An 18,414-nucleotide genomic window follows, 5' to 3' on the forward strand; every position below is an offset into this window, starting at 1 on the left:
TATACCAAAGGAATACCATCCAGCTGTTAAAGAGAATAAGGAAGTCTCCCTTTACCTATATATGTGAGAATATCTCCAAGATATAACTCAACTGAAAAAAAGAATGTACCATGTAAGTTAAAATTTTTTGTACGAAAAGAAGAGACAGTTTACATTGGCATGTGCTTATTGTTGACTACAAAACACTGGAACACAATAACTAATATGTTGTTTCTAGAAAAGAGGGATTGTTGGATGGGTATAGTGATTGAAGTGAAATATATAATTTTTAAAATGTATGCTTTTGAGTGTTGAAGAGAGAGCTAGAGAGAGGGGGAAGAGATCCCATCTATAGTTCACTCCCCGAATACCCATGACAGATGGGACTAGTCATTGGTTATTAAAGCCCTTAGAGCAGCGGTAGGAAACTTTTTTCTGCCATGGGCCATTTAGATATTTATAGCATCATTCGCAGGCCATACAAAATTATCAACTAAAAATTAGCCTGCTATAGATTCACAATTTCGAGTTTTCCCTGCAGTTCTCTTGGTAGTACCAGATTAAATGGTTTCAATGTTAAATAACTTGCAGGCCTTTAGTTCCTACCTTTGCTCTGCAGTCAATGATTTCTTTCTGCCATTCAAGAGCTTATCACCAAGCTATACACTTTCTTTTGAGATTTGACAGCTATTCCACCCTCTACTTTTTTTTCTCTTGTGAGCTCAGCTCTCTGTGTTTAAAACCTGCAGAGGAGGAGTGCTTAGGTTGGTTACTCTTCCAAATGCTGTAGCACCAGCATTTTCTCAGGGTCAACTGCAGTGGTTTCTCGAAAGCTGAAGAGCTGGAGGTTTTTAACTCTTGAAACTCATGCAGGAGACAAGTTTTATGAGGCTTACTTATGTAGGTGTGTATGTTATTTTAAATGGCTCTTTGTGATCCCATTCTTAAAGAGGTAAATGAAAACTAAAGTCAATATTGGCTTAAATATATAAAGAAATTTATGAAGTATGATGTTATGATTATTTCCTTTTGTTAATAGAGATAAAAGAGTTCTGGTCTGTGTGTTTACTTACATATAATGAATTTATATAAATACATCAGAGATCATTTGTTCTCCTTAGCAAAGTTTTACCCTGAAATGTTTTAATCCTGAGTTTTTTTTAATATTACCATCCTGTTATATTAACTAATGAAACCGAAAATAATTAAATCTTTCTTCTCCCAAATAGATCTTAAGAAATAGTTATCCCACCAATAGTACTAGAACAAAACAAAGAGAAAATACTAAATCCATTTTAGTATTTTCTCTTTGTTTTGTTCTAGTACTATTGGTTGAACTCTGTGATTAACACACAATTATTCTTAGGTGTTTAAATTTTAACTGAAAAGTGATCCCTGTTAAATACAAGAGTGGGAATAAGAGAGGGAGGAGATGTACAATTTGGGACATGCTCAATCGGACTTGCCCCAAATGGTGGAGTTAGAAACGTGCCAGGGGATCCCAATACAATCCCATTAAGGTGGCGTGTACCAATGCCATCTCACTAGTCCAAGTGATCAATTTCAGTTCACAATTGATCACACTGATAGGTCTAAGAGTCAAAGGGATCACACAAAAAAGTCTAGTGTCTGCTAATACTAGCTGATAGAATCAAAAAGGGAGAGAACAATCCATCATGGGAAGCAGGCAGGATACACAGCAGACTTAGAGAATGGCAGATGTCCTAAATAGCACTCTGGCCTCAGAATCAGCCCTAAAGGCATTCAGATCTGGCTGAAGAGCCCATGAGAGTATTTTAGGCATGGAAAGCCAAGACACCCTGGGAAAAAAAAAAAAAGGAAGACCTAAATGGAAGAACTCTGCAAGTGAGATCCCAGTGGAAAGAACAGGGCCATCAAAGAAAGAGGTACCTTTCTCTGAAGGGAGGAGAGAACTTCCACTTTGACTATGACCCTGTCGGAATAAGATTGAAGTTGGCAAACTCAAAAGGCTTCCATAGCCTTGGCAACTCATGACTAGAGCCTAGGGAGATTATTGACACCATAAACAAGAGTGTCAAATTGTTAAGTCAACAACAGGAGTCACTGTGTACTTAGTCCTCATGTGGGATCTGTCCTTAATGTGTTGTCCAATGTGAAGTAATGCTATAACTAGTACTGAAACAGTATTTTATACTTTGTGTTTCTGTGTGGGTGCAAACTAATGAAATCTTTACTTAATATATACTAAATCAATCTTCTGTATATAAAGATAATTGAAAATGAATCTTGATGTGAATGGAATGGGAGAGGGAGCGGGAAATGCAATGGGTGTGATTGGGAGGGAAATTATAGGGGGGGGGGAAGCCATTGTAATCCATTAACTGTACTTTGGAAATTTATATTTACTAAATAAAAAATAAAAAAAAGAAATAGTTATCCCAGTGAAAGGCAAGCCTCCATTTTTTTTTTAAGATAAATGCATTGTGAGAGAAGTATCTAGGAGCAAGATGGAGATGATTGTACAGCCACCCTACATATAACAGACTCTCAATGTGTATCATTGTCCATCTTATTATTCTAAAGTTAATTCTGATACTTATGAATTATACTTTCACTGATAGAACTTTATACATATTTGTTAAGTCAATAGGCAATGATCTCATTTTGACTCTTTAATGGGAAATACTCAATTAAGATTCAGTGAGTACAATCAGCACACAAGCCGCATTAAAAAATACAACTTTTTTTTTAATAAAAGCATCTAAGCAAGATATGTATCAGCAAGACCATTAGGCTCCCTGTCCTGTTTTGCTCATCTCCTAAATTTGTGAAAGGACAGGCACATTCCTGTGAAGTATGCTTGCCTGTGTAAATGTGTGTATGATGATGACTATGGGAATGAAGGTAGAGGGAGGGGCACAGGTTCCCTTGTTTTAAGCCTTCTTACTTCCCAGGGTTTCTTTGTTTTCCCAACCTTGAGTACTTATAGGAATACACGACTCTGTCTAACTCAGCCAGCTGGCTTGAATCTGTATCTATTTATACTTGTTCTGTTTATTTCCCCAGAACTAAGCCGTATCCTTGTTCTTCCTCGTCCCATGTGCAGGCAGAATTCCTGGAATGATTCAGCTCTACTGCTCACTTTATTCCCATGAGTTCTCTCTATCTGGTCCATAAATACCACATCTTGGGTTTCTTTGGAAACTTGTTACTCCCTGTTGCCTCTTCTCCACCATTATGGCTATAGCTTTAAGCCATGTTTTAACACAGATTCATATTAATTCTACTCCAGCCACCCTGAAAGAAAAAATGATCCTCATGATTTTCAGGCTCCATGGTCAGAAGAGTACAGAGAGATATCATCCTACTAGAAGATATAGTGTAGCCGGCACTGTGGCTCACTAGGCTAATCCGCTGCCTGCAGCGCCGGCACCCCAGGTTCTAGTCCTGGTGGGGGCACCAGATTCTGTCCCGGTTGCTCCTCTTCCAGTCCAGCTCTCTGCTGTGGCCCGGGAGTGCAGTGGAGGATGGCTCAAGTTCTTGGGCCCTGCACTCGCATGGGAGACCAGGAGGAAGTGCCTGGCTCCTGGCTTCGGATCAGCACAGTGCGCCGGCCATGGCGGCTATTTTGGGGGGTGAACCAACGGAAGGAAGACCTTTCTCTCTGCCTTTCTCTCCCACTGTCTAACTCTACCTGTCAAAAAAAAAAAAAAAAAGTGAACCTAGCAGATGCTCCCAAATTTCTGCTGTGTTATTCTTCTTTGTTATGTCTGCAACATAACTCGTCAGTGGCATGTGATAGACACTAGAATAACAGCAAAGAATCTTGGTACTTTAAGACCAACAAATGACAGAAGACAATTGAATAACCAATTATGGAACTAATGCCTAATACCTTTTAGCAAGAAAGAAATAAGTTAATGAATGAAGTAAAATTGATACTATCTGGACTTTTTATTTAAGTAGCACATGTCAGATAGTATTCATACCATTTCCCTTACTTCTCACTAAAATATCTTGAAAGAACTGGTGTTTAATCTACTAGTTAATATTCCTGTCCTATATTAGAATATATGAATTTGATTCTGGGCTCCTTTTCCTGACTCCAGCTTTTCACCAAAGCAAACCCTAGGAGGCAGTGGTGATGGTTCAGGTAATTGGATTCCCGCATGAGAGACCTGGATTATTTCCCCACTTCCAGCTTTGGCCTGTCCCAGCCCAGCCCTGTCATAGAAGGCATTTGGAAAGTGATCCAGCATATGGGAAATATCTCTCTTTCTCTCTCACTCTCTCTCCCTCTTTCTCAGTCAAATAAAGAAAAATATCTATGAAGACAGTGTGAAGAAATTTGACAACAGCATTACTAAACATCAGTGTACATAGACTACCATTTTGGAGTGGTGTCTTTGTTAAATACGTGAGAGTCAACATGGTTACAAAAAAAAAAAAAAGTGCTGAAGTCAACATCACAGTTCACCAGATTTTACTTCATAAATAATGGTGATACTTTGCAGTTATCCCAGTGTAGTTTCAATGGTTGGATACCCAGCATTAGCAACAAGCAGAATGTTAAAATACTCTCTGTTTTTCATGCTTTTATTGCATTTTAGAAAAATAATAGAACAATCATAATTTTACTTCTGTTTTTGCCTTTAGATGCCTACTCTATTTTTGCTTATGTAATCAAAGAAAGAAAATCCCTATAAAGTTAGCTGAGCAATTACAATGGAGATCTCGCATTCATTCACGTGTTATTACCAAAGGGGTATAATTTGCACAAGTAAAACACAATAGAAAGAGTTGGAGGTTGGCAGAATTCATAGTAAGAATGTACATTGGGAATTCCATTTATTTATATAGCTTACCATTCGGAATAGAGCAGGAAATTTTCTGCAGAATAAATAACGGTCTCAGTAGTACCTAGCGCAAGTAGGCCTATCCTTGCAAGAAGCAGAATCAGTCTAGGAGCTGTGTGTCTCAGCCTTTTCTCTATCTGTAGACTTGAAAGACAGATTTAACCATTATCCAAGACTGTACAAATTGGACTAGAAGCAATCCACAAAATCTGTCTGCTGACAAATAGAAATCTGAAGGGGCGGCACTGTGGTGCAATAGGCTAGGCCTCCACCCATGGCACCAGCATCCTATATGGGCGCCAGTTCATGTCCCGGCTGTTCCTCTTCCAATTCAGCTCTCGGCTGGGAAAGCAGTGGAGGATGGCCCAAGTGCTTGGACTGCTGCATCTGCATGGGAGACCAGGAGGAAGCACCTGGCTCCTGGCTTCAGATTGGCCCAGCTCCGGCCATTGCAGCCATTTGAGAGTAAATCAAAAGATGGAAGGCCTTTCTGTCTCCCTCCCTCTCTATCTGTAACTCTACTTCTCAAATAAATAAATAAAATCTTTGAAATAATATAAATCTGAAAGGATTGGGCTTCATTCATTGGTAGCTAAAGAAAAATAAGCAGCAGAATAATAATAAATAAAAATAATAAAAATAAACAGCAATGTGAAAATACTGCAAAGCAAGGATAAAGAAACAGCATTTAAAAATTGGTAAGAAGAGAATATTTCTGAAAATAACCCAAGACACAACCCATTCTACAGTTTACAAAGTGAGTAGATTATATCAATAGAATATAAGAAGTTTTGGGCTCTTTGAAACAGGAGCAGAACATCAAGATGGGAAATCATGATTCAAGAAATTAAACCAAAAATAGCTTGGTTAAATCCACTGCAGAGTCAAAAAATCAGAAAAAAATATTGCTAAAAATTAAATCAGTGATATGAACTTTCTAAATTCTTCCAACATGTACAGGGAAAGAATAGAGATAATAAAATTGTGATAGAGAAGATGAAAGATATGAAGTACGTGATTCAAGAGGTCAATGTTCAGTTATAAAATTTAGTTGCAAAAAGCCACACACATACAAACAGTAAACATAAATAAAAATAGCTTTCCGAGCTAGAAAAAAGTGTTAGGGTCACTCCATTCCATGAAAATTCAAAAAAAAGACATAGACATTTACAAATAGGAATTTTTGAATTGCCAGCATAAAATAAAAGTCATCTTTTTGTTTATAATACCTAAAATAAATTAAAAAGGCAAGTAACAAAATCTTATCCTCAAGACAGGAATTAAAAGTTAGAGAACATTCAGACCATCTGTACAAACCTCAATACCAGAATAATGTGCAGCATCTAATAATAACATTAGCAACAATACTTACCATTTATCCAATGCCTGCTGTATGTAACATGCTTAATACATTATCTACTTATTTAAAATAACAGCAGTATGAAACAAGTAATATTTTCCATTTGGAGAAACTGTGATTCAAATACACACACACACACACACACACACATACACACACATGTAGAATGACTAAGTACCCAGAATGACGAAGTTGTGTGGAATTATGGTTAATTCACTCATTTAAAAATGTTTTTAAAATGTATTTGAGAGATAGAGCGAGTTATCTTCTATCTGATGATTCACTCCCCAAATGCTTTTGGCCAAACCAAAACCAGGGTCTTCGAATTCAGTCTGGATCTCCCACGTGTTGCAGAAACCCAACTACTTGAGCCATCACTTCTGTCTCTGCTCTTTTTATACAGTCTCTTTGATCTAGAATTTAGTTCCTAGCTAAGTTGTTTCTAGCAACAAAGGCAAAACAAAAGCATCATCAGAGAAAAAAAGACTCAGAAAATATGCTACTCATACACTTCCTGGAAAAAAAAAAAACTAGCACAGCATTGTCTACAGTTATGCAAGAGAATTATAAAAATTAAAATGGAATTCTAATGAAATGGAATGGAGATGAGCTTTGGAATCAGTTATGAAATTGCTGAAAATAATCACGTTGAATAAAAATCAGGCCTGTGGTATCAGAAATGAAAATGAGGAAATAGGTTTGCAGGAATTAATGAGGCCTTGGCTATGAGTGAAACGTGATGAAGTAGAGTCAGTTTAGGATAACTCCCAGAATTGCTAACTCTAGTGCCTGGATGAGAGTTCTGTTGGTTGAGATGCAAAAGGAAGCCCATAGTTTTATCAAAAGATTATTAATTTTGGACATGGAAAGTTTAAATTTCCTCTGTAATACACCAGTAGCAGGGAGTTGTAAAAGATCAATATTCAAGAAAAAAATTTGGGATGTAGCTATAGACTTGGGAAGTGGTATTAAGATTGTGGGCATGGGTGAGATCTTTTAAGAAGAGCCTGATGGATGCGTATAAAGAAGACAAAGCCTGGGAAATACTAGCAGGCAAGAACTGAAATAAAATTTTAAGAAGAAAGTAATGATAAATAATCCAAATTCAACATAGAAGAAAAGTTAGTAAGATGAGGCTTTAAGCATTCCATTGAATGAAGCATTTGAGAGACTTAGAAGAAACACTTTGAATAAACTTGTGATATAAATTTTTGTTTTTGACAGGCAGAGTTAGACAGTGAGAGAGAGAGAAACAGAGAGAAAGGTCTTCCTTTTTCCGTTGGTTCACCCCCCAAATGGCCACTACAGCAGATGCTGTGCCGATCCAAAGCTAGGAGTCAGGTGCTTCCTCCTGGTCTCCCATGCAAGTGCAGGGCCCAATTACTTGGGCCATCCTCCACTGCACTCCTGGGCCACAGTAGAGAGCTGGCCTGGAAGAGGAGCAACCGGGACAGAATCCGGCGCCCCAACCGGTGCTAGAACCCGGGGTGCTGGCGCCACAGGCAGAGAATTAGCCAAGTGAGCCGCGGCGCTGCCCATGATATAAAAATTTTACTCCAGTGAATTGTGGTATGGAGAAGTGAATGGTGAATGAGGAAAGGAAATGTTTAAGGGACAGATTTGTTTTTGAAAGACTAGAGATATGAAGGTGCTTCAAAATGTTTCTGGAAAAACCAGAATTATAAGTTTATTTGGAAGCAAAAAATTGAAGTTCATATGTAGCTTTTCAGAATACATATTTGCCATGAACTCTTTCAAGGCTTTTCACATGTATGGATGTCAAAATATTTTTCAGTAAAGTAAACATTTTTAACTTCATTTTTCATGAACTTTTTGAAGTATCCTCATATATGAGCATATTTATAATCTGGGTGGAAGGATTTTGGGGTGGGGCAGGATGGGGAGGCAGAGATAAACCATATCATTTTTTTTAAAATATTTATTTATTTGAAAGAGTTACACAGAGAGAGGAGAGGCAGAGAGAGGGAGAGAGAGCGGTCTTAACATCCAATGATTCACTTCCCAAGATGGCTGCAATGGCTGGAGCTGTGCTGATTCGAAGCCAGGAGCTTCTTCTGGGTCTCCCACGCAGGTGCAGGGGCCCAAGGACTTGGGCCATCTTCTATAGCTTTCCTGGGGCATAGAAGAGAGCTAGACAGAAAGCGGAGCAGCTGGGTCTCAAACTGGCGCCCATATGGGATGCCAGTGCTTCAGGCCAGGGCGTTAACCCACTGCGCCACAGTGATGGCCCCACAAACCATATCATTGATAGAACTTGAAACACATTTTAAATGAAGGATGAAAGAGCAGAATTGGAAGGCTTACCTTTAGAAAGGAGAATGAACAATCTGAACCTGAATGATTACAGATGTTGATGATCTTGTGAGAATAAGTTGGGATTTTTTTTCTTTACCTTTTGTTTTCTCTGAGTTGTTCAAGATAGGGCATGTGTTGAAATCTCATAGAACAGAGACTATTTAGAACGTTTGAGGAGAGCTTTTTAAATTAATAACCTATTTTATAAACTTGAAGTTATATGCGTAACATTTATCTAAGTTATATAAAACAAGCAAAAAGAAAAAATTCACTAATCAGCTTATAGTAACAAAACCTATTTGTACGTCATTCTCTATCTTATTACCCAGCCTCTACTGTAGATATTATAAAGGCTGCAATAGTAATGGAGAGAAATGGGGAAGAAAAGATAACTCAGCACAATGGCACAATTATCTAGTAACATGGTGAATCCAGCTGTGAATTGCTACAACATTTTCATGGTTTCCAGATTTTATTAACCTATACTGGTAGTTCAAGTATCCTGAAAAAGAAACTGACTAATAGGATTGCAGGAGAATAAGGAGGCTAAGAGCTGAGGTAACATTCAGAAAATACTTCAGGTGACTTTCCATGGATCTACAGTCAAAAAAGAGGAAAGTTTGGTGAAAAACTAGTTGAGAAGCTTTAGGTTGGTGGAGACCCATAGACTGAGGCGTGATTCAGCAATGAAATGGAACGTTAAGTTTAGTGGAAAGAGGAACATAAAATAGGAGTGTGACAGTGGTTTGGGTTTGAGGACAGAATGTTGAAGACTTCACATTTAATAGAATAATTCCAAATTCTGAACAAATCCCAGGTATGGACAGCTAGATATATTCCTGATGAAAAATGCACATAATGATCTTTGGTTTTCAAGGCAACAAATTCTGAAATTACAGTGCTGGATGCATCTCTCATATATGCTAAAATTCAAAGACAAAGTTGTTTTTGAGAGAACTCAATTTAGGTCCTAAATCCTCAGTGATTGGGAAAGTCTGAGAAACTTCAATTCTATCATGTATAGAAACAGAACATGGCATCACTGGATGTCAAGAGTTTGGCGAAGGGTTTAACATGTGTGTGACTTCCTTGGAATTTCAATAGAAGATAGAAGGGCTTTATTTAATTGTGTGAGTGAGTGATGATGGACAAAGAACAATCTTATTGTTGTGGAATAAGTTAGTGCAGAGCATTATAGAGATAAGGTGGAATTAGTTAGTGCAGAGCATTATAGAGATAAGAATTCTGAAGAGAATAGGTAAATAAGATTTTTTTTTTGACAGGCAGAGTTAGTGAGATAGACAGAAAGGTCTTCCATTGGTTCACCCCCCAAATGCCTGCTACGGCTGGCGTGCTGAGCCGATCCGAAACCAGGAGCCAGGTTTTTCCTCCTGGTCTCCTATGCGGGTGCAGGGCCCAAAGCACTTGGGCCATCCTCCACAGCCCTCCTGGGCCACAGCAGAGAGCTGGACTGGAAGAGGAGCAACCGGAACAGAACTGGCATCCCAACCGGGACTAGAACCTGGAGTGCCGGCGCCACAGGTGGAGGATTAGCCTAGTGAGCCACAGTGCCGGACAGTAAATAAGATTCCAATACTTCAGTCACAGGAGGCATGGTTGTAATTATTGTGATAATATGGTTGCAAATTTTGCTTTGGAGCTAGAATTGCTTGAGAATCTGCAGTGATGAAGTTGTGACCCTGCCACAGAATTTGCCTCTTGTGTACCCGTTTTGGAAGGCTACTATCCAGATAAACTGAAAGCAGGGGAATTCTTAGTTGTACAGATGAAAGTAGTTGTAAATGTGTTCCATACCCTAGGCTGTGCTAGACAGCAGATGAAGGTTAAAGAAATGATAATTTTCAGAAATGGAGTGTAGTAAAGACAAAAAGGAAAACCTCTGATAAAAATGGCACTGGAGACAGCAGTTGAAATATCTAAATTAGCCTCTGAAAAAGCCTGTTCATATTCTTTGCCCTTTTCTTAACTGGATTTTTCATTTTGTTGTTGAGCTTTTGAGCTATTTATATATCCTGGATATTAATTCTCTATCAGATGTGTGGTTTGCAAATATTTTCTCCCATTCTATCAGTTGCCTCTTATCTTTGTTGAGTATTTCCTTCGCAGTACAGAAGCTTCCTATCTTGATGTAATATTATGTGTCTATTTGTGCTTTTATTGCCTGTGCTTCTGGGGTCTTATCCAGGAAGTCTTTGCTATGCCAATGTTCTGCACAGTTTCCCAATGTTCTTCTCTAGTAATTTGATTAAATCAGGTCATATATTTAGATTCTTGATCCATTGTGAGTTAACTTTTGTAAAAGGTGTAAGGTAGGGGTCTTGTTTCATACTTCTGTACACAGAGATCCAATTTTTCCAACACCATCTGCTGAAGAGGCTACCCTTTCTCCAGGGAGTGAATTCAGCTCAACTGTCAAAGATTAGTTGGTTGTAGACACATGAATTAATTTCTGGGGTTTTTATTCTGTTTCATTGGTGTACATGTCTCTTTTTTTTTGCCAGTACCAGACTACTTTGATTTTAAAAATGTACCATAATACACTGTTGGTGAGAATGTAAACTAGTACAAGCATGGAAGAGTGTGGCGATTCTTCAGAAATCTGAAAATAGATTTACTGTATGACCCAGCCATCTGTCTTAGGAATTTACCCAAATGAAATAAAATCTGCATATGAAAGACTTATTTGTGCTCCCATGTTTATAGCAGATCAATTCATAATAGCTAAGATATGGAATCAACCCAGATGTCTATGAACCAAAGACCAGATAAAGAAAATGTGATATGTATGTGTGTGTATACACACACACACACACACACACACACAATGGACTGCTACCCAGCCATAGAAAAATGAAATGCTATATTTTGTAAAACAAAATAAATAAAAATAAATTGATGCAGCTGGAGACCTTTATGCTTAGTGAAATAAACCAATACCAAAAAGACAAATACCATACATTTTCTCTGATATATGGTAGTTACTATAGAATACAAGAAAAAGACAATTTAAAAGAATGACACTGATATCTTAGGATTTGATTATTTTTATAGCCCTTGTCTATATTACTGTGAACATTGGTCTTTCTACTTTTTACTTGTTGAACATTGTTAGTTGTGAACTCAGCTTGTAATTACAGAGTAAATTGAAATTATGTTATTACAAAACTTAAAGGAAGAAAAGGAGGAGGAGTGATTGAGGGATGGAGGGAAGGAAGAAGATTATCTTCTAAAAATTGTATCTGTGAAATACATGAAATCTGTTCTCTCTAATTTTTAAAAAGAAATGTCTAAAGCCTTCCCTGACTATTGGCCTTCACACATGTTTTTAAGAAAAGGGAGTCTTTTTAAGCATTTTGGAGGCAATCTAAGGTGGATGATCTTTTCAAAAGAATCTCACCATGAATTTTATATTGCTAACTCTAAGACTGCCTTTTAGGTACAGAAAACTTTCTTGGGTTTTTATGTCATTTTTGCAATAAAGCAGGAATAGAGTCAGGCTATACCCTTTTTGCCTCTTGTTCATTTCTCCCTAAGCCAGCCTGCAAAACAGGAAAAGCAACTACCCATCCTTTGTTGCTCTGAAAAAAAAAATAGAATCATGGTATTTCTCCCATGAATATATGGCTCTTTGTATAAAATGAATACAAAACTCTTTTGTTATACCTTTATGAACTGTATCATATGTAGATTCTTCAGATCACCTGAGAGGTACTTTTAGACAACACAGAAAAGAAAAAGGAACATTGATAAATATACCATGGGAATGAAATGCTATAAAATGAGCTCTTCAGTATTGTATGACACTGAACAAAAGATTCAAAATATTATGAAATGTTGAAAAATAATTAAACAAAAACAGTTTTCTAAGATTATCTTTAAAAGTACTGTTTGGGTTTGGAGTTTGCCTGTTTATTCTTCATTTTTGGTACACAGTGCTTTCACAGATTCATTTTAATGAAGTCAGTTACTTTTACAAATGGAACATTTCCCTTCTCTGGGATAGTTTAATTGACAAATTATTTCCATGGTGTTATATTTCTGAAACAGACCAAGACCAGAAGAGAAACACATGTTAGTGTCATAGCGAATGAGACTCTGCAGCTGAGCAGAACCTCATTCCTTGGCTCCCAAGGTGGAAGAGAGAGGGTAGGGAGACTGTCATTGAGACAATGAATGAGGCAAATGCACTTCATTCATTCATTCATTCATGAGACAGCATATCTGATCGCTCAAAGTAGAAGAGGGCTCTGGATGTCATTGACTTAAAAAGAATCAAAGCAAGGTTAACACTGGGGTAACAACAAGGACTAGAGAAAAGTGATGAAGGGTATAGAGTAGCACAAATAACATTGAGATGAATACACTGACTGTAAATATGGCAAAGAAGAACCATGACAATTGAGTTCTAATCACTCTTCAGCTCTTTTCTAAGACATCTTAGAACATCTTGGGACAGACAAGAATCATTGAAACAAATGTGCCAGTAATAGCACTGCCCAGGGGAATGTGTTCTCAACATGTGGACACTACAGCTATAATGATTGGAGGAGAGTGCCTGCAAAGGACTTTGAGGTTACAAATTAGTGCTGATTTTAAATCTTTTGTTTCATTGAAAAATTATTTAACTGACCAATATATTAAGATTTCAAGCTTTTTTTGCACTAAAATAAACTCTTCATTTAATTCCATTATTCCACCAGCTTTTTGCTTTATCTTTGTATATTACCATAACAGTTGAGAAGGATAATGTAGGAAAGGACAATTGAGGGATCAGGTTGGATTGCTTAAGATTCACTCACACTGCTGTATATTTCCTAACATAGTATATTTAAAGTGTTTAGAAAAGTGTGTATTAAATTGTTATGAGAACTTAAAATGTTGCAGATAGTTCAACTGGGTAAATTACCTGATTTTTTAAACAAAATTTATTGGTTTCTATTAATTCATTGAGTGTTGTCAAAATTGGGTATTTGCAATTAAAAACATAGTGACAATTTTTGAACTATTGATGGTTTCCACTAAATCTGGTAACTATACATGTGATGAGAGAGGAACTGGTTATGGAAAGTTAGGCTCATTTAGTTTGCTTCTGTTCAGCAAGTCTAAGATGTGGAAAGTCTTAAATAACACATTTGGTAAGGATCTGTTTTGCATTGTGAAAGAAAGTCCCAGTCCCAGTTTGTGTTGCAAAGATCATAAAAATGACCATTTTAATGATCTTTGCAAAAGAGAGTCATAGGCCATCTTAACAAATAGCAGAAGATCAAACTAGAATGCTTCTGTAAGGTTTTACCATAAATTCTTTCTTGTAGAGTAGTTATTAATATTTTGTATTATGAGCCCCTTCAATATATTGATTACAGTGATGTGCCTATTCTCAAGGGAAGAAAAAAAATGTAACAATGAAACATGGGTATATGTCTTTGAGCTGATCCTTTGACTCCTTGGGAGTTCTTGGATGACAGGTAGAGAGTTTTTATTGTAGAGTAATAACTGAAAGATTCCATTTCCATATTCACAATTAAGCTTCACCATGAATTTTTCCTTCAAAATCTCATGAACTTCTCTTTCATGACCTTATCAGTAGAGATTTATTACTTTTGTTAATTGAATTTTTGAGCAATCAATAAATATGTTCAGATATCTAAGAATATCTAAGAATTCTCACTAGCTGACATTGTAGCATAATGGGTTAATCCTCTGCTTGGGATACCTGTATCCTATATCACAGTTCCTGGGATTGATTCCTGTCTCCATTTCAAATCCAACTTCCTGCTGATGCACCTGAAAGGCAGTAGATGTTGTTCCAAGCACTTGGGTTCCTGCCATCATCCATGCGAGAGATCCAAATGGAGTTTCTGACTTCTGACTTTGGTCTGGTCCAATTTGGACCAGGAATGGACCTGTGGAGGGAAGATTTTCTCTCTCTCTCTCTCTCTCTCTCTCTCTCTTCCTTTAATAGACAAAAAAAATGGAAATAAAGAATCCTCAAATTATCACATAGATTTTAGATCTTTCTAAGTTTCTAAGTTCAAATTTTTTCAGATTATTTTTCATACTTTGGAAATGTGATAAGTGTTCAAGTTCTGTGGAATCTAAGCCATGCTTAGCATCTGGTAGCATGACCATTGAGATAAAAATACCAAAAATACCTATCTATCTATCTATCTATCTATCTATCTATCTATCTATCTAAATGGCCCAGACCTAGCTGTTATGGCTATTTGGGGAGTGAACCAGTAGATTGAAGATTTCTCTTTTTTTTTTTTCTCACTCTCTCACTGTCACTCTGCTTTTCAAACAAATAAGTGTTTAAAAAAATAATTCATCCATGATTTAATGCACACCAATATTTCATTTTTTTACTACTTGGTAGTAATTCATTGAATGTATATATCACAGTGGGTTTTTTTTTAGTTTTTTTAAATTTATATAAGGTGAACAAATTTCATGTATTTTATATACACAGATTTAGGAACTAAGTGATACTTCCCAAACTATCCTTCCTCCTACCCACACTCCTACCCTCCCTCCTACTTCTTTTCTTATTCTTTGTTTTTCTTTTTTTGTATTCTGTATACATATTGTATGTAAAATATACATACAATAATACATACATTATTATAATGAAAATACCCATAGAACTATCACCCAGATCTAAAAATTGCCAACACCCCCAAAAACCCCAGCATGTCTCAACTCAATCATACTCTTCTTACTCCACCCCTGTTCTCCTCACTCCTTCAAAATATCATGTCTTTTGTGGTAATCACTTCCTTGTTTTTACTATAATTTCACCCTATGTATATCCTTAAGCAAGATTCTTAGCTTTATCTATTTTTGTTGTTGTTATTGTTGTTGAGCTTAAATATTTTCTTTTATTTATTTCTTTTCTTTTTAAATTTTATTTAAGGAATACAAACATCATGCATTTAATATATACAAATTTGGGAACATAGTGATTCTTCCCCTCTCTACCTCCATTCCTCTAACACCCCAACTTTCTTCCTCCTCCCTCTCCCTTTCCCATTCTTATTTTTTACAAAGTTAAGTTTTCAGTTAGTTTTATACTCATAAGATTAACCCTATACTGAGTAGAGAGTTCACCGAATAGTCTGAAGAAAAAAGAAAAAAAGAATGGAAACAAACAAGACATTGTTCCTAAACAGTAAAGTCAAGAGCTATTCAAAAATCATTGCATCTTGGGGCCAGCACTGTGGCATAGTAGGTAAAGCTGTCTCCTGCAGTGTTGGCATCCCATATGGGCGCTGGGTTCTAGTCCTGGTTGCTCCTCTTCCATTCCAGCTCTCTGCTGTGGTCCAGGAAAGCAGTGGAGGATGGTGGAGGATGGCCCAAGTGCTTGGCCCATGCACCCACATGGGAGACTTGGAAGAAGCTCCTGACTCCTGGCTTTGGATCACCACAGCTCCGGTCATTGCAGCCAACAGGGGAGTGAACCAGCGAATGGAAGACCTCTTTCTCTCTGTCTCTGCCTCTGCCTCTCTTTAACTCTGCCTTTCAAATAAATAAATCTTTTTAAAATATCATCACCTGCCAAGGTGTCAGTTTTGTGTTCACCTAGCAGAGTCCTGCAGGGGGCACTTCCCTTTCACAGGGATGGCTCCTCCTCCCCACCTGCTCCCAGTGGGTGCAGCTGGCGAGGAGGGGACTGTCCTACTCATTGCTCTTGAACTGCTGCAGTTGCCCCTGCTGACTGGATGGAGAGTGTCCCAGATGGTTGCTGGATCCCTACACAATAGCTGGAGCAACTGTTACCTGCTTGTGTCCAAAAAATGGTGGTATATCTCCCACAGCTGGCTCTGGGTTGCTGTTGTGGGGGGAGAGAAAGGCATGCTACTTCCTCTCCCCCACCCTGGGTGAGCAGTCACCCCGCTGAGTAATCCTTGCAGTCCACAAGGTTCTCCCTCCAGCTCTATCAATAGTGGTGTGGGCCCATGCTGTTTGACCTCACCTGATTTGCTAGGGTGGGCACTTTTTTTTTATTCCAAGCCGCTGAGTCCTTTGTTATTTTGCTCATCGCTGTGTGTCTGCACCTTTCACACAGGTCTGAGCTGTCTTTACTTCTTTTGCAGGGCCTCCCCCTGCAGTATCCTCTGAAGCTTTACTCTCAGAGTATACTTTCTCCACTTCTGTTCTATTAATTTTGCTTAGCCAATCCGACCGCCCTGTTGCTATTCCACCATCTTGGAACCCCCAAGAGTCTTTCTTATTCTTTTAATTTTTACAATGACATACTTTCACTTTATTTTTTAATCATAAGAGTATTCTCATAACACTTCACTAAGAAAAGAATTCAACAAATAATAAGAGAAAAAACACTGTTCTTCAACAGTAGAGACAATGGCTGTAATCATAACCAGTTCTCAAAATGTCACTTTTGCTCATATACATTATATGTGTTTGGACTTTATTAGTTACCACAGATCAGGGAAAACATGGTATTTATCTTTTCGAGACTGGCTTATTTCTCTAAGTATAATGGTTTCCAGTCACATCAATTTTGTTTCAAAAGAAAGGACTTCATTCTATTTTACAGCTGAGTATTATTCCATAGTGTATTTATAGCACATTTTCTTTATCCAGTCATCAGTTGATGGACTTTTGGGTCGATTCCAAATCTTAGCCATTGTGAATTGTGCTGCAATAAACACGGGGGTGCAGATAACTCTTTCATATGCTGATTTCATTTTATTTGGGTGAACTTGCAGGAGTCGGATGGCTGGGTCATATGGTAGATCTATTTTCAACTTTCTGCAGCGTCTCCGTGCTGTCTTGCACATGGCTATACTAGCTTGCATTCCCACCAACCGCGGATTAGGACACCTTTTCCCCCCACATCTTTGCAAACATTTATTGTTTGTTGATTTCTTTATGACAGCCAATTAACGGGTTTTTATTTGCATTTCCCTGATGGCTAGTGATCCTGAGCAATTTTTTCATTGGTCTTTTGGCCATTTGAATTTCATCTTTTGAAAAATGCTTGTTCAAGTCCTTTGCCCATTTCTTAAATGGATTGTTGTTATTATTGAGTTTTGATAGTTCTTTATATATTCTGAATATAAATTGATTTTTATATGTATAATAATAAAATATTTTATACTGGTCTTTGGCTTGTATTCACTCTTTTAATATTGGTTGTTTTGGAGAGCAAATTTTTTAATTTTCAGAAAATCAACTTCACCAATTTTTAGTTTAATGAATCATGGTTTTGGTGATATATCTATAAAGGTTTTAGTTAACCAAAGGAAGTCACAAAGATATTCCCAAATGATTACTTCAAAAGTATTTGTGGTTTTGGGCTTTACAGTCCTAATACAATGTATTATAAATTAATTTTGATATACAATGGAAGTTATGTGACAAATTTGTTATTGTATGTATATATGTGTATGCACATATATAGATACAGAACCGATTATTCCAGCACCATTTGTTGAAAATATTCTTCTTTATCCATTGAATTATCTGTTGAAGCTTTCACAAGTATCAGTTAACCATTTGTGTCATGGGTCTATTTTATAGAATGTTTACATTTCCATATGAGTTTTAGAACCAGTTTATACAAGTCTACAAAAGGTCCATTAGGAATTTAATTTGGACTATATTGAATTTTTTGTTGTTTTATGGAAAATCAATGTCCTAATAGTAATGAATTCTCCAATTTATGAGTACTGTGTATGTCTCCACTTGTCTAAGTCTTCTGTAACTTCTCTATGTAATGTTTTGTAGCTTTTAATATATAGGTCTTCTACATCTTTTTTTTTTAGTGCTTTTCCTATGTATTTTATATTGTAGGTGCTATTTAGGGGAAAGTGGTGTTTCTTATTTTGTGTCAATCTCCAGTTGTTTATTTCTGAGACACATAAATTTTTACATATT

General features: G+C 37.1%; 1 long non-coding RNA gene across 3 annotated transcripts in view; it reads left to right on the forward strand.

Moving 5' to 3' along the window:
• LOC149123559 (uncharacterized) overlaps positions 1–18,414 on the forward strand; it is a 97,408-nt gene that overhangs the window by 40,578 nt on the left and 38,416 nt on the right. For 2 of the 3 annotated variants that reach the window (XR_016216235.1, XR_016216236.1), the window contains exon 3: positions 11–112. This is a non-coding gene — a long non-coding RNA (uncharacterized LOC149123559). Of the gene's footprint in view, positions 1–10; positions 113–15,819; positions 16,058–18,414 lie in introns of those variants that run through there. The other variant, XR_016216234.1, reaches the window with a different exon arrangement.

The sequence above is a fragment of the Oryctolagus cuniculus genome, chromosome 11 (genome assembly GCF_051225735.1).
Source record: "Oryctolagus cuniculus isolate XC-2025 breed Fujian yellow rabbit chromosome 11, ASM5122573v1, whole genome shotgun sequence".
NCBI lineage: Eukaryota > Metazoa > Chordata > Mammalia > Lagomorpha > Leporidae > Oryctolagus > Oryctolagus cuniculus.